Source organism: Calonectris borealis, chromosome 15 (assembly GCF_964195595.1).
Source record: "Calonectris borealis chromosome 15, bCalBor7.hap1.2, whole genome shotgun sequence".
Taxonomy (NCBI): Eukaryota; Metazoa; Chordata; class Aves; order Procellariiformes; family Procellariidae; genus Calonectris; species Calonectris borealis.
The window spans coordinates 4,545,570-4,565,412 of NC_134326.1; the positions used below are offsets into that span (position 1 = coordinate 4,545,570).

General features: G+C 43.9%; 1 long non-coding RNA gene across 1 annotated transcript in view; it reads left to right on the forward strand.

The window, feature by feature from the left end:
- LOC142088538 (uncharacterized) overlaps window positions 1-10,510 on the forward strand; it is a 222,551-nt gene extending 212,041 nt beyond the window's left edge. Inside the window, exons 2-3 of the long non-coding RNA XR_012675862.1 lie at window positions 8,981-9,089; window positions 10,408-10,510. This is a non-coding gene — a long non-coding RNA (uncharacterized LOC142088538). The remainder of the gene's footprint in view (window positions 1-8,980; window positions 9,090-10,407) is intronic.
- Window positions 10,511-19,843: the final 9,333 nt, after the last annotated feature.

The following is a 19,843-nucleotide window of genomic DNA, read 5'->3' on the forward strand; positions in this document are numbered from 1 at the left end:
TCCGTCCCACAAAACAAATTAAATACATTGATCCAAAATCACCCCTGGGGTAACTCCTGTGAATTCAGACGAAACGCATGGATTGAGTTTATTAAAGCAGCATTTCTGATACGGATTGGAAATAGCAGTCGAATGAGGTTTTGCAATAGTAAAATGATTGTTTATTAGTGATGAGTGAATCACAAAACATCTGGCATGTATGTTGATCTTAGAAAAAGAACTGACAAAGTTTGAAACCCGATCAGGTCTCTCTGAATCTGTATGTCAGCAAAGCTGCCTGGAAGTACGTCTGAGTCAGGGTTCTCGTTCAGACATACTTCTGAAACGTCCGTATTTATAAGGTTGGATATAGTCATATCTCAGCAAGTGCTAAGAAATTAGGGGTTGAACTGGTAAATAAACAAGAACAAACTCGTTCCTAAATTTTATATGATTGTGATCTTTTTGGAGGTAGTCACACAAATCCCTCAACCATGCCAAAGCTGCAGAAGGGAATATAAAAGCAGGGGAAGCAAAGTTAGTTCCCAATTCAGACTTAATAAATAAACAATGCAAGTCGTTTCCAAACTTTTGTTTTGTTTTCTTCTTAAACGCTCTGTCAAACCACAAGTAGCTTTTCAAATGTCTCTGTATAGAAATCAGCTTTGGGGTTGGAGTGGCATGATTTTATGTAGATTTTGTAGAAAATCTTGGGGATGGATACTCTCATCACGTGTTGGGCCACAGTATTTCTCCTGATACGATCCTTGACCAGACAGTGCTCTCACAGCTCTGACCTCTTAATTTCAGCTTCTCAATTGACCTTAACATCGAAGGCCGTGCAGGTACACCTCAGAGAGGAGATCTGTGCACGTGGCTCTCCTCCCGCCTGGCCCTGGTCTGCCAGGGAAGCGCAGGCAGGAGAGGCAGCCCAGGAGCAGGCAGGTGACTACGTGGTCGGATCCCGGACAGAGAGGGCTGGTTACTTAGAGACTGCTACATCCCTTCGGCAGGGAATTGAGGGAAGAGAGCCCCTTTCCCTTCAGGCACCCAGTGACCACTCTTTGCAGATGCCGTTGAACCCGTAGGGCTGGAACAGCAGACAGCTCATGGGTCCCCACTACCCACTTCACACAGGGGTACGGGGCGGTTTGAGCCTCTGCCTTGCAGGGCTGTCCCCTCACCATCCCCCCGATGGCGGCAGGTTTGTAGGGTGCCGTACACATGTAATCATAATATTGCACGATCTGGCAAGTCGTCGGCTCCAGCAACTGAGAGCTATGTCCAGTGTAGCTAAATCCCATTACAAAAATAAATCTTTGGGATACCCCACAATGACCTGCGGTAATAATCCTGCATACAACTAGGCCTCAGCTTAATTCCTGTAGAGATCAGTTTTATAGCAGCATAGGAGAACAGATTACTTGATTTACAGAAGTTGGTTTTCATCTCTGTTGTCTGCGATTCTGTGGTTTGAGAGCAGCTGTGGCTCGGTGTCCCCGTGTACAGTAGGATTCATCTTTGTGCAGCTTTCAGCAAGTTCTTGAAAGGATCTTTATTTCAAATTTTTTAAGGCCATGAAATCTTGAAGTGCTCACTCATCTTTATTCAGTATTTTCTCCAGCACCCTGTGGTACTTGCAGAAGCGTTTTGTTGGGAAGAAGCTCATCCAACCTTGCAATGGGAGCAGGAGGGAGAGAGAAACCTCGATAGATGGGTGCTGTGTGTGCTGGAGGTGTGCAGAAGGGATGGCTCAGTGATGAAGGCCCTCACTGAGGCATCAGAGGGCACACGTCGTGTGTCTTTTTGCTGCCACAGATACCCTGTGAAACCTAAATCAAGTATGCTGCCATTTTACATGTCTCCTGTTTGTACCTTCCAAGGATGCTGTAAGGGGAAATGCAGGGAAGAGGGTTTTGGGTGTGCTTGGATGTTTGGTGATTCTGGCCCTTACTCCTCAAGGCAGCTGTGGGAGAAGCTGCGAGTCCGATGGGTGGAACTGAAGACTGGGCAGTGGCTGCTCTAACACACTCCTTTACGGGGAGAATTTTCGGGGCACCTCCAGCTCTCAGAAGTGCTGCTTTCAACTTAAAACCAAATTTCTCTTAGATACATTAGAGAGTACTTTTCTAAAGATTTCAGGTACTTAATTAGAGATCTTGGAGAAATAGTAACATTAAGGAAAAATGTCTAAATTACAACTTCCAGTTGCATTTCAACAGCATGCCGCACTCTGCATGTCCTAGCCTAACAGCCTACAGTTGGTGTCACAGAGCGTCGTTACTCCTCAGAGCTGAAGTCTGGGGTCATCAACCCAGACACACTAGGTCCTCTGAGATCAGGACTCACCAGATCCTTCTACGGTCTTGTCCAAGACCTGGCATAATAAACTGCACGGATTATTATTATTTTCATATGTTTAGGTAAAGCAGATCCCCACCCTTCCGGTCTGGAGCAACCTTCTCCTCGCTGGAAAGGTGTTAGCAGGTTCTGTTTGTGCTCTGGCCATGAGAAGATCTTACCTGGCCAAAGAGAGAGACATCTGTGTTCCTAGAGCTAAGCAAGGACGGCTAGTAACCTTCTGGAACAAGTGTTAAATGTATTATCTCAACGAAATACTGACCTTCTGAATCAAAGCAATTTTGAGCCTCAGGGACGTTTTGAGCCTTGGGAAGAGAAGTGCATGTCTAACGAAATATGTCTCCTAAAACAGTGACTTCCAGCAATGGGAACAGGAGGGCAAAGTCTTGCGCTGAATCACAGCCCGCAGAGCTGTACGAGCACCCTGGTGGGTTTTTCAGTGGATGAAATCAAGAGAGAAAACAAGGGAATATATAGCTAGGCAGAGTTTTCTTTTTTCATATGCATCTTTCTCCAGAACCAGGAATTACGTTTAAGTATTTGCATTGTAGGGAATAAATCCATTCTTTACTTCTATCTTCTTTTAGCCTGAAAGGAAGTCAAGTTCAAAGTTACTCCGCTGCCAGTCTGTAAACATCACACCCTCCTGGTGTGCCTTCACCAGAATACAAAATTTAAGGTACTCAGGAGGCAAAAAGGGGCTTCTCTAACGAGCTGTGTGAGTCAGTTTGCAGGCTGGAGTCTTGGTCTTCCCGTGACAAGCATTAGTCAGAGTGTTCCTGGCATGTGGCGGGACAGTGGAGAGAGTGCCTGGACCTCGAGGGTCTCCTGCGAGTTCGATGGCTCCCGCGATCCCTTCTAGAGGTGGCTGCAGTTCAGCGGCGTGCAAAACGATCCCTCTGCAGAGGTCACGGAGCAGTTTTCGTCTGCCGAGCAGGAGCTGGGGTCTGGTGGGCTGAAAAGCGCTCCGCAAACATCCGTTGTTATTCTTGATTAGAGAAACTATATATAGATCCTTTCAGGATCGACAGAGTTTCGTTACCAGGCGGACAACAGAAAGTACAAATTTATCAAAATTAAATGGAAGTCAAGAGAACATACTGTCTAAGGCAACGAGGCGGTTCAGACAGCTCTGCAGCAGCCTAAACACATGACAGACTCAAGCAGCTCCCACCGCTGCCAACACAACTGCTCGCGGGGTCTGCCAAGAAGCCAGATGCTGCTGCTGGAAAAAATATCTTCCAGAGTTTGGCATCAAGATCCTGTGATTACCATCCAAATGGGAGGAGATGGAGTGGTAGAATGTGAGTTTAGTATTTAGCACCCCAGAACTGTGCAGCAGCCTTTGAAGGCAGAGGAAAAAAGTTCAAGCAAAATATTTTTGCTAAAAATATGTTCAGAGAAATGAACTTTTTTTAAAATAGCAGAAAACCAAACTATTATTAAAACAACGCAAAATATTTTATGTCCGTATCAATTAAATGAGTAAAACCAAAGAGGATTGTGGATTCTTTACTTGAGTAAATTTTGTTAAGGAATAGTTTTATAAAGGTCAGAGCATGAGCTCTTTGTCTCTCGTGTTGTTGCTAATGGAAAGTTCCACTGCAGATAGCATCACAGCGACTCCCCTACCCAAGACAAATAGAGATGGGTCGGAGCATTCCCGCGTAAGTTTGGGAAGGGTTGAATTTAGATCCAAAGTCTGCAGCTAGCCCTTCTCCCATTGACAAACAGAGGCCAAATCCCTAAATCCAAACTGACCCAGGGTTTGGGGGAAGGTTGAGCCCCAAACCACCTGAGCCTGGTTCCAAATCTTGCAGCTTAAACCCATGTTGGAAGGTAAAGCAATAGAGGGATGGGCCATTTCTTAAAGAGGTTTGAGGCTGCTCCTGAGCCTCCTCCTCCTTCCTAACAACTGTGGCCGATACTTTCATAATCTGTGACTATAAAAGGATTTGGAGTCCCTCCTGTTCGGCGAGGTCTCTCACCCGCCTGCCTGCCTTGTGGAGGCTCCCCGGTGGACACGGTGGTTACGAGTGCTCGGCACGTTCTAAAAAGCAGGCGAGGCAACGTCTGCTCCCCTGGCTGGCTGCGCTCACCTCGTCTCCAGTCTTACATTTCTATACGTGTGCTGGTTCTGCTCCATGACTGGGAATCCTATTATTATAGTAATAGTAGTAATAATAATAATAACAACCCAAGCGGGAACTCAGAAACTTACATCTGGAAAGTTAAGACATGAAGACTGTTTTGTTTTACTTGTATTTTTGGTTGCTTATTTTTATGACAGATCTGTATTTCAACAAATGTTATCTCCTTGCCTGTTATAACATATCGGAAAAAAGTAAACAAAGCCATTAATCATCATCTCCCGTACTCCGCTTTCTGGGCATGTCAGATCGTTCTGGGTGGGAGGTGGGCAGAGAAGCAGAGAGCATCTGTTCCCTCACTTGGGAACTCCCCCAGGGATGCTGCCGATCGGTGCCTTTTCCTTCGGGGAGATTTGTAAAAGGGAGGAGGACCCCGTGGCAAACCCGTGTGTGTCCTGGAGGGCTCAGGCTGCGTCTTTCCTGGCTGGTGCCATGCCTCTTCTGGGCACAGCCTGAGTCCCAGCTGGCCTGACTGGTGATGCTTGTCTCCCTGCAGGCCACGAAGATCCCAGGTAACTGCTTACCTAGTGTGATTTTCCAGTAGCTTTTGACACAGCTGACCATGTGAGCTGATAAATTCACCTGTTAATTCTACAGCAACCGGATGAGATAATCCAAAAATACCCCACTTATCCTTTAAGGTCACTGATTACTCACCCGCGTGTGGCTGATGTTTCAGTCCTCACCAGATTCTGTTTGGACATTGCTGTTTCATAAGGCTGTTTGACTTGGGAAGGGGCGAGTGGGGGTGTTTTCAGGTGAAATGGCAGCAGGACGCTGACACACAGCTCTGGTGTCCCATAGTCCATCCTGGGACAGATCTGCTTCCCCAGCCCTTGGCCAGGCCGGGAGCTTCGATGGGAATGAGCTCTGAGAGTTTGATCAGTGTAAGATGGTGGAGATCACTGCTTTTTAAAAAAATAGAGAATGTGGGTGGCATCTTACCTCAGGGACTCAGCTCCCCTTGCCGGCGCGTGTGGTAGTTCAGGTATGGTGTTGGCCCTGGTGGCACTGGCAGGTGGACGGGGTATCCGGACGTGCCTTTTTACTTCACACAGGAAAGAAATTTTATCCAGTCCAATTAATAGATAGGGTTTTTTTCCCTGATACACAGCATTGCAACTATAATTTATTATCTGTCTCTGCATTATCGTTTTTCTAGGTTTCCCCTGTCATTCGAGTGCGTGTGTTCGGAGGCACGTGTGCCCTCCCAAGCTCAGGCTCAGGTTTCTAGCTTTAACTCCTGCCTTCCATAAATGTTATTTCAGTATCATCAGTAGTAGCTCTGTTTCTGCTATTTCAGAATCCATAATGAAGTAAAATAATTTGTTCTTCAGATCATCTTTAAGTCCTTGATGGTGATGTTATTCAATTGATCAGCCTAACAAAGGCTCCTGGAGCTCCCTACATTATGAAGCCTCTCTCAATCACTAATTTTGATCTGGAGTTCAAGTAAAATGCTAGATAATGCTATTCTGGCATCCCATTTGTATACCAGCCACTGGAAATGTAATTTGGTTGTGTTTCACAGGGAATGCTTAAACTGTTAGGATACTTTAAAGAAATGGCCAGGTTTTCTAATACTTTGAATAGGTTTTCAGTTGAACTTTGGGAAAGAAGAGATAGGGGAGTGAGCCTTTGCAACGATTAACTGGCCACCTGCCTCTCCTCCATGGCGACTTCTGGAGGATGCTGTGCTCCCTATGCCTTTTCCAGCCGTGCAGGACATCTGGATACCGTATGTGAGACTTTCTGTTGGTGCCTGCAGGTGTTGAAGAATCTTAGCTGTAAATGTGCTTGTCTGCAGTCTCTTGCATTAAGAGGCAAGATGTCTCTTGAAATAGCTTCTGAAATTAAGATGCTGTAAGATTTGAGTAGTTTAAGTGTTAGCATATTCTGGCCACTTTGAAGAGGTGCCGTAGCCAAACTCTTTCCTAGTCAGTGTTTTAGCATCAGTCCATAGATGCTGAGTGTCTTAGAGACCTTTTGGGCTGTCTTTGCACGCTCACATCTTCATGCGTTACCTTCTAGCAGAGACTATGAATCTGTGGACATGGTTGAGTTACTGTGAGATTAACTTAGGTATTAACCATCAGCATCTCAGCTACTCCTCAGTCTTTGCCCATGCTTGCTTTTCCCCTGGAGTAAAAGTACATGAGCTTTTATTCTTAGAGTAGCAGACAGCTATGAGGTGCTGTAAACTGAATTTACACAATGGTGTAAATTATGTTTATCTCACTGTAACTTCTTTCTGTTACCCACACCCCTTGCGAGATTTCATACCTGGATGGATCCACCAGACTATACAGGGGACATGAAGGGGAAAGCTATGTATGATTCATGATACAGGACTTGTATCCTCAGAGCTGGCTGATTTAACCTCTTCCCATCAGTTTACTTGGAGCACCTAGCCTATTGCACAGTAAGCCAAGTCAGCACTAGTTTCAAAACACGTGAGATCTGGGATACTTTGAATCAGCAACCACAGTTTAAATCATGTATCTCAACTTCAGACAACATGCAGCAGGTCAAAGTTTGTCCTTCTGAACAGAAAGGTAATATAACACATATCTGAAAAAATGTGCAAAAACCAAACCAAGCAACAGTTGCAGCTAAACCTAGACACTCCCTTTGCCAGCTGAGAAGAATGCCTTTTCTGGGGAGCACTGCTAAGGTGTTGGAGGGCTGCCTGACTCATCTGCTGGGGAAGGAGGGACCTCTGTTGAGGGGGTGGCCAGTCCCCTCGAGCCTCACTGCATGCAGCTTTCTCTCTCTCCTCCAAGGATGGCTCAGGGACGATGCCGTCCCTTAGTCTGTGCTAGCCTTTGAAAACTTAAGTGGTCTCATTTCTAACTCTTGAGTTAAGTAGTTTAATTCATACTAGAATAACCCATTGCCACTCATTGCAACCATGTTTTATTATATATTATGTTACAGACAAGAACTGATTCCAGGAACTGTTGGTTACCTCCTTGTGTTAGTATGTTGGCATTTGGTTGTCTAGAGAAATATCTGAAGCTCACCTTCCTGGCGTGATCTATTTCTCATATTTCTGTCTGGGGAAAATACCTTTATTTTATCTGTATCTGGAACTGACTTAGTTTGGTTTCTGAATATCATACAGAAACATAATTTGCTTGGACTGCGAAACTAAGCCTTTAAAGTACACATACCAAGCACTTAAGGCAGTTACAGTGTCCTCTTTTCCTGGGAAGCACGACTCTACTCATTAGGTGCAAGTCACCTCAACTGAAAAGCCGCTGGTCATTCCCTCAGGTCATCAGCTTCTCTCCAGCAGCTCCAATTACCTTAGCAGAATAGTATCACCCATAACAACCTAAGTAAATCAGGAAGTCACCGAACAAGGGAAGTAATTACAGCTTCTTTCAGTACTGAAAAAGCAACCTGTTCTTTTACGACCCATCAAAACCATGTGTTTGCCTTTAGTGGTTAAAATAAAGGGTGTGCAATTTGGGAATAATCCAGCTATGAAGTTTCCTTAGTAATTGGCAAGTCCTGAAAGGTTTTCACTTCAGCAATTTAAAGGTGGTGAGCATGAGATTAATTTAATTTTCTTTTAGATTAGCCTTTAAGGGACACTGCAAAACCAAAGAATGACATTTTCAAATGGTGAACCCACATTTCACCCATTTGACATAAAGATTATTTTGTTAACTACCTTTAAATTTCATTTATGATGTGATTTAGTCATGCTGTAAACCAGAATGTCAGTCACTGTAGTGTATCAAACATTCAGAAAAATATTTACCACTTTCAAAAAAAGGTCTAGCATGTTACTCAACCCTAATAGTAGTATTATCAGTTTACGCAACTCACGCTTGTTTTTCAGTCTTCATTTCAACACACCCATGCATTTGATTCAGATTCAACTGATTCTAGGCAAAAAAGTATTTGTTTGCAATAAGTCTACATGCATTTTTATAAAGCACTTTTCAAATGTTCAGGGTACAGGCACATGTCATTGGTTTAACGGAGGGAGCTTCTGTAAATCTGGGCATGAACCATCTATTCTTTTTTGAAATATAAAGTCTGATCGCACGTGGTACTTAGCGCTGTGCTTAGGCTGAGCATATGACTAATCTGGCTGAAATCAGTGGGATGACTCAAAATGCTTAAAATGATGTGCATCCCTGCCCCAGGGCCAAGATACTGGACGTTTAAAGCTGGGGGAACGTTTTTCGCCTAAATTATAGTTCATCCACTCTTTTCTCTGGAAGACTTTTTAAAAAGAAGAACGACAAATATATTAGAATATTGCTCCCGACTTTTAGTAGGGAGAATGTCTAAACATTACGTCTCAATTTTAATTTAAAAGTTCAATAATTAGATCATCATGTTACATTGTTCTGCATTTATTCAATATTCGTGTGTCAAATTTTCCATGTCCTTTGTATCATACAATTTACTTGACAAAGGTGGCCTATTTTTTCTGTTAATGAACTATGTACAAATCTCTGCCCGTTTCTCAGGTGTGTTTGTTGCTGATGAAGCAAGCTAGGCTGTGACCAAGCACTGAACCGTGGAGACATCATCTCGAGATGAGGCAGTTGGTGTTCCTGAGAATGAACTAAAACCCAAGTAAGTGCCTCCGTGCTTAGCCCTCTGTGAGGGCTAGATCTGCGCCTTCCCAACAAATCATCCTTCAGTTTCCAATACGCCAAGACCTTCCTACTGCTGGAAAATCTGCAGTATATTATGTATTTTTCAGTTGCCGTTAAACTGTTTTGAGTTTCGTCCTCTAAATTGGGCACAAAGGTCTTCCTGAACTAAAAGCAAGGGCAGCATCTGCTCGGAGCAGCAATACTGGCTGCTAATGAAAATTTAGAGAGCAAAGGAAAATGATAGCACCCTTCGTTGCTGAGCTGTTTCCAAAGGCTCTGCAGTCCTCTCTGCTCCCCACACGCTCCTCTCTGCCGGGGTTTTCCCAGAGCCACTGTATATTCACTGATTCATCCTCTCCATTGCCGAGACACCTAAACATTTCCAAAGGAAGGCAAGAAACCAGGTCAGCAGAGTGGAAGTAACCAAGGAAAAAAACACATATTCTTGTACTGGGAGAAAAGGCAGAAAAAAAAATGAATATAGTAAAGTGGGATTTTAAAAAAAAAAAAAAAAAGAAAACATCCATGGAATGGATTTGAAAACCGACGTCTGACAGCTGTAGTGTATTTGGTGTCTCACGTCCCAACAGCTCAATGAGAAAAGCAAAGCTAATGGTACAGGCTCTGAAAATCCCACATCCGACCTATTTTGGGTTTACTCAACAAAGTACTAAAATATAGCTGCGCTCTAATTACTTTTGTCCCTTAAACTATTGGGGAGCAGTCTAATTTGAGACGCAAGCTAAGGTGCCATGGAAAAGATGTCAAAATATTCTCCGGTTGAAAGCAAGTGGGTGTCCTCCCTGTTGTGTGCTTCTCCCTCAGCAGCCTGAACGGAAGCCACCACTGCAGCCCTGCCTCCCTAGGCTGGTCTGCAGGACTTCCAAGGGAATATCTGCAGCTCTGCATAGACCAACCTGACCAGCAGAAACCTACTGAAAAGATGAGGGAGAATTTCCTTTTTGTTGCCTCCCGTTAGCTCATATCTTTGACCCTTTCCCTGTTCCTTTCCAGATTTTGTTTTTCAAAGTAGCTGCCCACACGGCTGGTGGTGTGTGGCTCACACGCTCACAGCGGTGGGTTCCTGATCTCAAAATGTGGACATTTCAGGCCACAAACATTTCAGTCCTAACTCCACAAGCATTTATTGGCTCCTTCAGGACCGTGTTACAGCCTGCACCGAGTACCCATGAACACGGCTGGCTGATCCTGCCACCAGTACCCCATCTCACTGAGGTGATCGCAGCCATGGCAAACAAACTGCACGCAGATTGATTTCACTCTCATTTTTGCAGCTCAAGCCAACTGGGAATGTAAACCATACTGACCAAGGAAAGTTGGGGAAATTGCCAGTGAATGCAGAAAAAAGAAAAGGAAGGAAGATGTGGAAAGCAGGAGGTAAGAAAATGAACACTGTTTATTTAATACTCAACATGTTGATTTGGGTCAGGCCTCACAAAGCAGTCAAATGTCTACGGAAGTGACCTTCCCTTTGGTAGAGAATAAGACCTCGGATCAGTCCTTTGGTTTCTGGGTGGGGATTAGCTGAATTCATTGTTTGGCGGAGACCCCAGGTGGGTACAAAAGTTAAAACTCACCTATCAGTGCCATTTTGGGGGGTTGGTTCAACCCACTGTAGGGTATGGTGCCAGTGAGGAAATCACGGTTCACGTCTAGATTCAGATATGGAAGGAAAATTCAAACATTCAAAATGCCTTTCCCCCAAATTTTAAGAGTGTTCAGACCCAAGGGCTGGTTTTGACTCTAGGAAGGTAAACTTAGTCCTCTAGAGGGCATGGTTACACTGATTATATATTTAATAATTAACTAGTATTACCTTGGCTATCTGTTCACTTCTACTGGTGTAAATCAGGAGTCAATGAACTGACATAGCTAGAGGTTCATTGTCTTCAAACCTTGTTGTAAGGTTCTCCATATAATCTCTCTTCTAGAGGAGGCTGATCCTGTATGGGCCAGAAGGTTTGGGTTTGGTCACTGGGGAAGCTTTCCAAGAGGTAGCTGTAATTCCTTCCTTGCTACCGAAATCCAGTGTGAAAATCAGTGGATCTATTTTTCACATGTATTTATGCACCTGCTTTGGTTAATCCCAGCACCCCTTGGTAGCAGCCTGGGCTGGGTCAGCTGAATAGTAGCACAATATGGGATTAGTGTCCATCCTTCTCAGAAAGCATGGCAGCTCCAGACACTAGATGGCAATTATTCATGTTTGGGCAATCTGGTGGTTGAACTCCTTCAGCCAAATTTCAAAGTTAACAAAATTGTGCAGATGTAAATATGGCCACCATCTGTCTTACTGCATGCGTTTCCCTGGTGTGCAAACAGAGCAGACGTTTGAATCCGGGACCTCGTAATGCAAAGGAAGATGCTGCACCAGCTGATCCAAAAATCCACCTCCTCCACTGAGGCAGCACAAACTATGCAAAGCCCTTTTAATCTGGAAGTCACATCTTCGTAGAGCTTACACAAAGTTCACTTGTCTGTAATGCAAACACCTGCATTTTATTCAGTTTTACAATATTTAAATCCCCTTATAAAATAAACGGCTACTTGCTGGAACGTTACCCATGCTGTATGTCCAAGAGCTGATGAATTTAAAAGCCATTTTCTAAGATGCATTGGAGAAAGAGAAGGACTGGAAACAGCCATCAGCTAGTGTTACAAATAGAGAAGTATCAGTCTATTTTTTGTGGCTTCTTTCAGCTTCTGAGTACATTCCACACACATAACATGTTAAGATTTCTTTCTTGGGTCATTCATAGTACCAAACCAACCCCTAGGAACTGAGAAGCGCATTAATCTGCACTAATTTGTTGCCGTCACTGAGCTGTGCCGCACAGTATCCCTTCACTTCTCTTCTTTAGTTACACTTGGAAGTCATCCTCAGCCATCACATCCTCCTTGTCCTGGACCGTGATGATTATGGTCTTACATTTTCTCAATTTGCTGCAAAAAAAAAAAAAAATCCACGTTGCCTTTTTTTGAGTTCTTTCTCATGGCTGAGGAAGTGATGTTCTTAACTAGTTTAAAAGATATCAACTGGCCTGTGGGTGAACTAGATTCCTTGGGTTGAATCTACGCTTCCCATTTCAACGTGGAGCTTACAAGGGCTGGGCTGCCCTTCCCTTGGGCTGACCCCGCTCCCAAACATTGGCCAAAGCCAATATGATTTGTTGCCTCACACAACCTTGTCGTTAGTGGGTTTGCAGGAAGAATACAGTCTAGGAGAGAGTCTAGTCCCAGAAATTTGATGCTGACCTGATGATCTGACCTTTCTCTGAAAATGGATTAAGGTGTTCTGAGGGATATCCTAGATCTCTCTTTTACTGCCAAAAAGTCATACACTCTAGGGCAGGTTTGTGAAACGGCTAAAATAGCAGTTGCTCCTGAAAAATTCAGGCTGGATTTTTATGCACAAGAAAACACCTCTTCATAGCTTAGTTTCTAATAAAGATTAGAATTTACTGGATGCATCCAGTGAAACTTTCATTCTCCATTTTAGTATGAGAGCAGGTAAAAATAGAAATATTCGTCAAAATAGAAAAAATGATGTAATTTTCTCTTCTTCCTTTTCTCTTCATTTTCAGCTAATGCTTGGATTTAATAGCAGCAAGGATTTACTGCGAGAACTAAGCTAATTCTCTTCTGTTGATTTCTTTGTGCTCAGCCTGCTCGTCTCTCCATATCCACTTGCTGTCTCTGATCTTACTTCCGAAGTTTTAGGGGCAGTTGTGTTCTGTGTTTAAATCAGCAGGTCCCGGTCTTAGACACCTCAACTCTGTTACAACGCTAACGCTATTATCAGCATTAAAAATAACAATAGCAACTAGTTATGCAAAGCAAATTCTGAAGCTGCAGTTAGATGGTCAGAGGTGCTCCGATTAGCTCATTTACAGCTGATCCGGATACCTCGGCTTTATGCTGTAGTCTGCGGTGTAGACATCCCTTGACACTGCTGTGGGCTGGGCGTACTTGCATAACGTTTTGCAGCATACATGAAAATGCGGCATGAAGGCCATTAGAGAGGAAGGAGGGGGTTGGAACAGGGTTGTGTTGGCTTCAACACCGGACATGCCGTCTCAGATCATTGTTACTGCAACCATTTCATTCTAATTCATCCATATCAACCATTTTTAGGTCTTTTCAGCGTTTCACTCTTGCCATCATGCTGAAGAAGGCTTTGGCCATGCTTCATTATGCTTGGCTGGTGTCAGCGAAGGAGTGAGTGACACCGTTATCCAAGTCTCTCTCCACCGCAATGCAGACAGCCAAGCACTGTTGGCCCCAATGGATATTGCTCAGCAGATCTTTGTCAGGCTTGTTCAAACAAGATATGTTACCATTGACCTACCAGCTAAAAGTTCATGCCTCTGACTCCGGGATACTTCTCGTCTTGGTGTCATTTGTTCATTAATTAGTTATTGTAAGATTATCACATTAAGAGAGATTTTTTGTTTGTTTGTTTTAAGAAGAATGGCATTCTTCTTGCTATCAGATGCTGGGTAGGTAGTTTATTCTTTTGCTTTCTATTCCAGTGTGGGTTTGGGTTCATGAAAACGAGAGAATCTAAGCCTTGAACAGAGCCAACTGCTTTACAAACCTCCCCAAGCCTTTGCCAATTTAATTCATTGCTGGCTAATGCAGCTCAGGCTTCTTTTAAGTGAAGGGTGCCAATCATGCAGAGTTATACAGTGGTTTTGAACAAAGCCAACTCACCTGTTTGATGGAGACTTGAGTCAGACCACCAAACGCATTTTCACTTATGCCTAGAAACGAGCCAAACCCACAGAGTCCAGATCCAAATCTGACTTCAGGCTCTCACGGTCTGATTCTGATGGACTCTATGGCTTCTTTACTTAAAACACCATGAGGAGATCAAAGAGTAACTTCAGATCAGACCTCTGAAGCATGACAGAACATCCAGTCCTGGTTCAGAGCCACCACAGAGTATGGCCTAACCAACTTTTGACTCTCTGGACAAACGAGTTTACAGATTTTGTTCTGATCTACTTTTGATGACTTCTGGGCTTTTACTTTTAATTTCCTCAGTTCCCAGATCCATACAAGATCCTAGATCAAGTCAAGCGTTGCACATCAAAACTGATGGTGGTCCACCTTATTTTCACAATGCTTTCTTTACACGTAGAGCAGCATGCATTTTGGATCTGACATCTGAAATAGCTTGTTCTCTTCATATTTCTTGACTGAATTCAGGAGAGTTGGCTGTGCTAGGACTGCAAGGAGAAAGGTTAAATTTCATCAAGCCTTTTTTCAAAGAAAATTTAAGAACTAGCATTTGCTACAGGGGCTGATAAGCATCTCATTTGCACCCTCCGGATCTCAGGTGCAAATCTAACAGAACGAACAAAACTTCATCTTTCCAAGACGGAACTACATACAGTACTACATACTGTCCAATCTACTGTGTTAAATTATTTCATGGGACATCTTGAGAGTCAAGATCCTGTCGTCTTTGTAGGAATACCATAAGAGAACATAGAGCTTTTCACAAGGGGGGTTGTCTTAAAGTCTGCAGTCTAAACGTTTCTGTGATCCATCAGAAAGTACTGGCAACCAGACGCCTAGCGTAGCATTGGGGGGGGGTAGCCATCCTGTAAAAAATTAATTTCCGAAGTGGAGTGTGACTTCATCAAGCCCAGCAGCTCTGTGGAGGGGTGCGCGTGGAGGTTCCCTGGGAATAGAGGTCAGGCATGTGGCTATAGGTCTGTGGAACTGTAGCATTTCCGAGTTGAAATTATTATTACTATGTTTTCAAATTTCCTTTCAAGTTCCTAATTACCAACAGCCAAACCAAACTAGCTTGAAGCCCTAAGTCTCTCTGTCCATCCACAGCCTAACAGCATTGCCAAGCGATATTCTGTTACACTACTTAGTACAAATTATTTTCTAACCCTTCAATGTATTTCTAGTTTTAAATAATACTTTTTCTTTTGATTCTGTTTTTGCTTCTTTCTCCTTCAGTGACTTTAACTCTGTGGAGTCCTCTGCCATCACAGATCAAGGGCTAATTTTTTCAGGTCAGTTTGTGGGAATTTAGGTAAATAAGTGGGTATTCCCATAAATCATATATTTTCAGAGGTCAGTGAAAGTGCATATATTTCCATTGCCTCTGGAGAGATTTTTAGCCTTAGCTTCTTGATAAATCAATTAAATTTCCTTTTGCTGACAAAAGTGAGAATAGCACTGTTTGCCGACTCATTGCATGCACATTTTGCGTGGGACTTTGAGAATGTGGCTGCTTTAATTGCACTCCCCAGAGTCCATCCTGAATACCTTGACTTGACCAAATTCCCACTGACTTCAGGGGCAGCTCGAGCTGTGGAAGGAAAGCAACAGCAAACACCAGCATGAAGGAAGTTTGCAGACGTGGAGCGCACTCTGCAGCAGCAGGAGGTTTGGGTCCCAGGATAGATGCTGCTCTGCTGCTCCAGTTCCCCAGTGCTTCCATAGGCAGAGGTGTGCCCGGTCTCCTTCAGCCCTAACGCATGCACGTGGGCACCCTCCCCGCTCAGCCTCTCCCCGCTTCGAAACACAACTGACTTTCTTGAGAGGAGAAACTATTTTTGCATGAAATGGAAAGGACCTGAGTGCAGAATAAGGACAGAGAGCGTGAAGCAAGGCATGCTGTCTCCAAAATGAGTAAAAAAAATACAGATGTAGAAACAGGTGTTCAGGATATGTCTTTCCCACCTTACATCCCTGTCCAAGCTAATCCACATTTGAGGACACAAAATACTGTAAGCATTCCTCCTTCTCCCAATACAACTGCATTCATTCTTCCATCCCACAGCTTTCAGCACCAGGCATATTCCATCCACACAGAGCATAGCTTGCATACCTCCTCGACCACAAACACACATCCTACTCATAGTCTTCCATGCTTGCAAGTGCAGAGCGAGTGGAGAATATTATACTTCACTTAGATATTGGCTGTTGCTCCAAGGTATGTGCGTTAAGCAGGAGATCCTCTTCATCTTTGCATGTTCTTCTCGGTCACAGAAGTCCAGACTGTACTGAATTGCTTCCTCTTCTTTAAAAATAATCGTGAAATCAAGGATTAGGCAGTTGTTTCATACATAAAAATAAGCATCACCTTCAGGTGGAAAAAACCTGTCTGATCACGTGTAGATCTAGCCCACAAGTGGCTGTACTCACTGAATTAAGAGTTCTTCTGAGAGAAAAGGCAAGTCACGGTGTTCGCTGTAGACCATCTGATATGTTTGGGCTCTTAATCCTGATCAGAGTGTTTTGAATGCAAATGCTGAACAATCAACCTAATAATAGGAAGGCATGACTATGATTTGGTTTTTTGCTCGGTTCCTGGCAGACAGACACTCGGATGTATATTGCAGCATAAATATGTATGGTTAATTCTTTGTGGTCTCAAGATATTGCAAAGTCGTTATCAAAAGGACATGCCAGGTAAGGAATTGTAGCCTTCACAGTGTTGAGAGGTAAAAGGCTCACGAGAGCCCTAGGACTTTCCCTTTCTTATCATGGTATCATTAGTATCTGTACTGAAGTCTCCAGGAAGAGGCTATGCGAAGGCTAATGCCTCTTCTAATACCGCACCTCTGCACTGCAATGGCCGTATTGCCTCTGACCTTCAAAGTGTCCAAGGCTCTTCTTGCTTACTTGCTCCTGGCTGCAGCTCTAGTAGGATTTTGCAGCATCAATGGCTATAGTATATCCCAGAAAAGCCATCTGGGGGCCCAGGCCCCGTGGGAATGCTGTCTGCCAGTTGTGCCAGGACTTTTTGCTTGTTTATAGGTCACAGCGTTTGCTGTCAGCCACTTTTAGTTCCTACAAATGAGGAGGAGGGCCAACATTTTACCTGTTGCCTCAGGGAAAATTTTGACCTCGCTCTGCCCATCCAGGTAGCCTTTCTTTAGCTCACACCTGACGATCTGCGTAGGTGTCAGATTATTTCAAGTAACATTGCTGATTTAATGATGAGATGAAAAATAAATTCAGGAAATGTAGATTTAAAGGTTACAAACTAATGGGAAGTCAGAAAATCAGAAAATTGCACTGACTGTACAAAGCCTTAAATGTCTGCAAGTCTGGAACTACTCAAATTCAGCCTCAAGTCCCCTTATTCTGCACTGAGAGGTGAAACATTTGTACCTTGCTGGGTGGGATAGTGAAGAAAATGATGTTTCTATTCTGAGTCAGGTTTCTGCAATTCTGTGTGATAAAACAGAAGCCCCTTGACCCAGGGATGTGGGAGTTCTGCTGCAGTCCCACACCTCCATCATGCTCCCTCTCCAAGAGGCTCATCTGCAGCTCTCACTTCAGTCTTCACCGGGTCTGAGGGGGTACAAAGTAAAAAGGAGAAAAAAGAATTAACTTGGTGTCGGTGGAAATACTACTTCTGAGTTTGCCCCAGCTGCCAGACGTGGAAGTGGCTGGCAGTGGCAGAAGGGCTGCAAGTTTTGGACTTCAGCAGATTTTTAATTCTCATTGACTGATATTTTGCGGGAAGCTCTGGAGCGGTTCACACGTCGTCCAAACCTCCTCGCCCGTTCTCTTGGCGTCCAGCACAGCTGCTGCGGGGTCTAAAGCTGGGCTGGAAATCTGCAGCCAGGGAGTCTCACCATTAATTCTACCATTTCACCCTGCAGATCTGACCTCTTTAAGAGTGATTCGATGTTTCTTTAAGCAACACCCCGTCTGTATGAAGAAATGCCAACAGAGGAGAAGTTTCAAGCTTGCTATTTTTATTTAAGCTGTTGGAACGGTATGGACATAATGTAAGTAACTGGACCAGCCAACAGGGTGTCTGTCAGTCAGTGACTCAGTCTTCAGATCAGACAGATGCAAGCCCATATAAACAGGTTCAGCCCAAAAGTCATGATAATAAATAATTTATTTTCGTACATTTCAAAACACCAGATACAGTAAAGTGAGTGTTTTCTTTGGAAGCAGGCATTACTGGTCGGCTGTATTTGCTTCCCGCACCAGCAATAACATGTTCTGAATGAGTGGAAGGAGACTCCGACCACCATTCTGCCAGAGCCTACTTGGTTCTTGGTTGAAGGCTGCTGAGTCTTAGGAAATCACTCTGAAATAAATTAATGCACTGTTTCGAGGTACGTGGCATCGTCAGGTTTGCACTCCATCACTCGGAGCACTAGAGAGATCGAGTTAGCCAGGTGGACATCTAGAGAAAGCTGACTTTTAAGGTGCTTTTTTCTCATCATTGTGGGATTGCTGAGTCACGCATAGCAAATGGAAAATGTCCCAGGACATTTAAAGATGATTTTAGGTCATGTGAACTGCCACATAAAACTGGGAAAAGAAATATGTGGCAAAACACTCAGATGAGACGCAGAAACATGAAGCTTGGCAGGGAGTACTCTTATGGACACTGTCTTTCATCCAGAGTCCTCTGTTGGATCCAGGTACCACTCTTCTTGCAAAGGAGATGAGGGAGACTAACCAGGGGTCACCCTAAAATACTAATGCCTGCAGTTCGGAAGCATGGTGCTTTGAGATCTTTTCTGTGCTATCAGAGGATACCTAGAGGTACCTAAATAGATCACATGGTGATATCAAATAAGACCTCTTCCCCAGGGCTGCTTTGGGCAGATCCATGGCGCAAGCCCTCTCTTCCCTGGGACCCTGCTCTCTAACCCAGCATGGAAGGCACAGGCTGCGGAGTTCAGAGCTTGGGACTGCCTTGAGGAATGTGTCAGAAGGAAAGTCCTTGAGCAAAGATGAGACTTTTGTCCCCGGTCATCTCATAAAGCAGGGCTGTGTGGGATGGGAACACCGAAATACTCAAGATGAGGAGGACAGCAGCTTGCTCCAAGGAGCCCGTGGGAGCTCCAAGAGCAGTCGGTTATGCTGCAGGGCCAAACAGGCTGAGAAGAGCCCGACAGAATCTACAGACGCGTGAGTTTGATGTGAATGGAGCAGACTGACCTTGATGTTGTAGGGTTCATATCAGGTGGTCATGGACTATTTGAGATTCCCGGTGGTCTGACTCAAACATTTTAATATCTTACTTCTTCACAGTCTGTCTGCCTGCACGCTAGGTAAAATCAATGTAGGAGCAAAAATACATATACAAAAATGCAGATAAGGTTTCCAAATATTTCAAATGCTCTGTGTCAGTTGTATTTAGAACAGAATTCATCAGTAAGCTGAATATGATCTTGCTAGGAGAAAGGAAGAATAAAGCATGCAATATCGTAAGAAACACACTCCAAGAGAAGTGGTCTCTCAGTCTTCTTACCCAAGCACCTAAATTTGAGGACAAACAATATGAATGATCATGCAAATCTTCAGCCAAGATCTCTGTTTAATGTGGTCATTTAGGAAGACTTACAAATAGATATTTATTTTTAATAGCCTCTAGGTGTGCATGTGTATTTGCCTGATCAAGGAGAAAATACAAACTGCTTTTCTCACTCGACTCCCAGGGTAACTTGGCAGATGTCTGCTGCATCTTTGGATGGAAACCTGGGGTCATGCACACCCTTATTTGCAGCAGCCCTGTTCGCATATTTGCATTTATAAATTGAGACATTGATCTGTCTCCATTTACAGATCAAATGCAGTAAGTTTACTAGTAAGAAGTGAAAAGCTTTTTGTAGCTGCTAACTCTGCAAACTCAGAGCGGGCTCTGCAAGTCAAAGCTGCTCATGCATTTATTAGTAGTAGCAATAAAGGTCCATCGGGTTGATA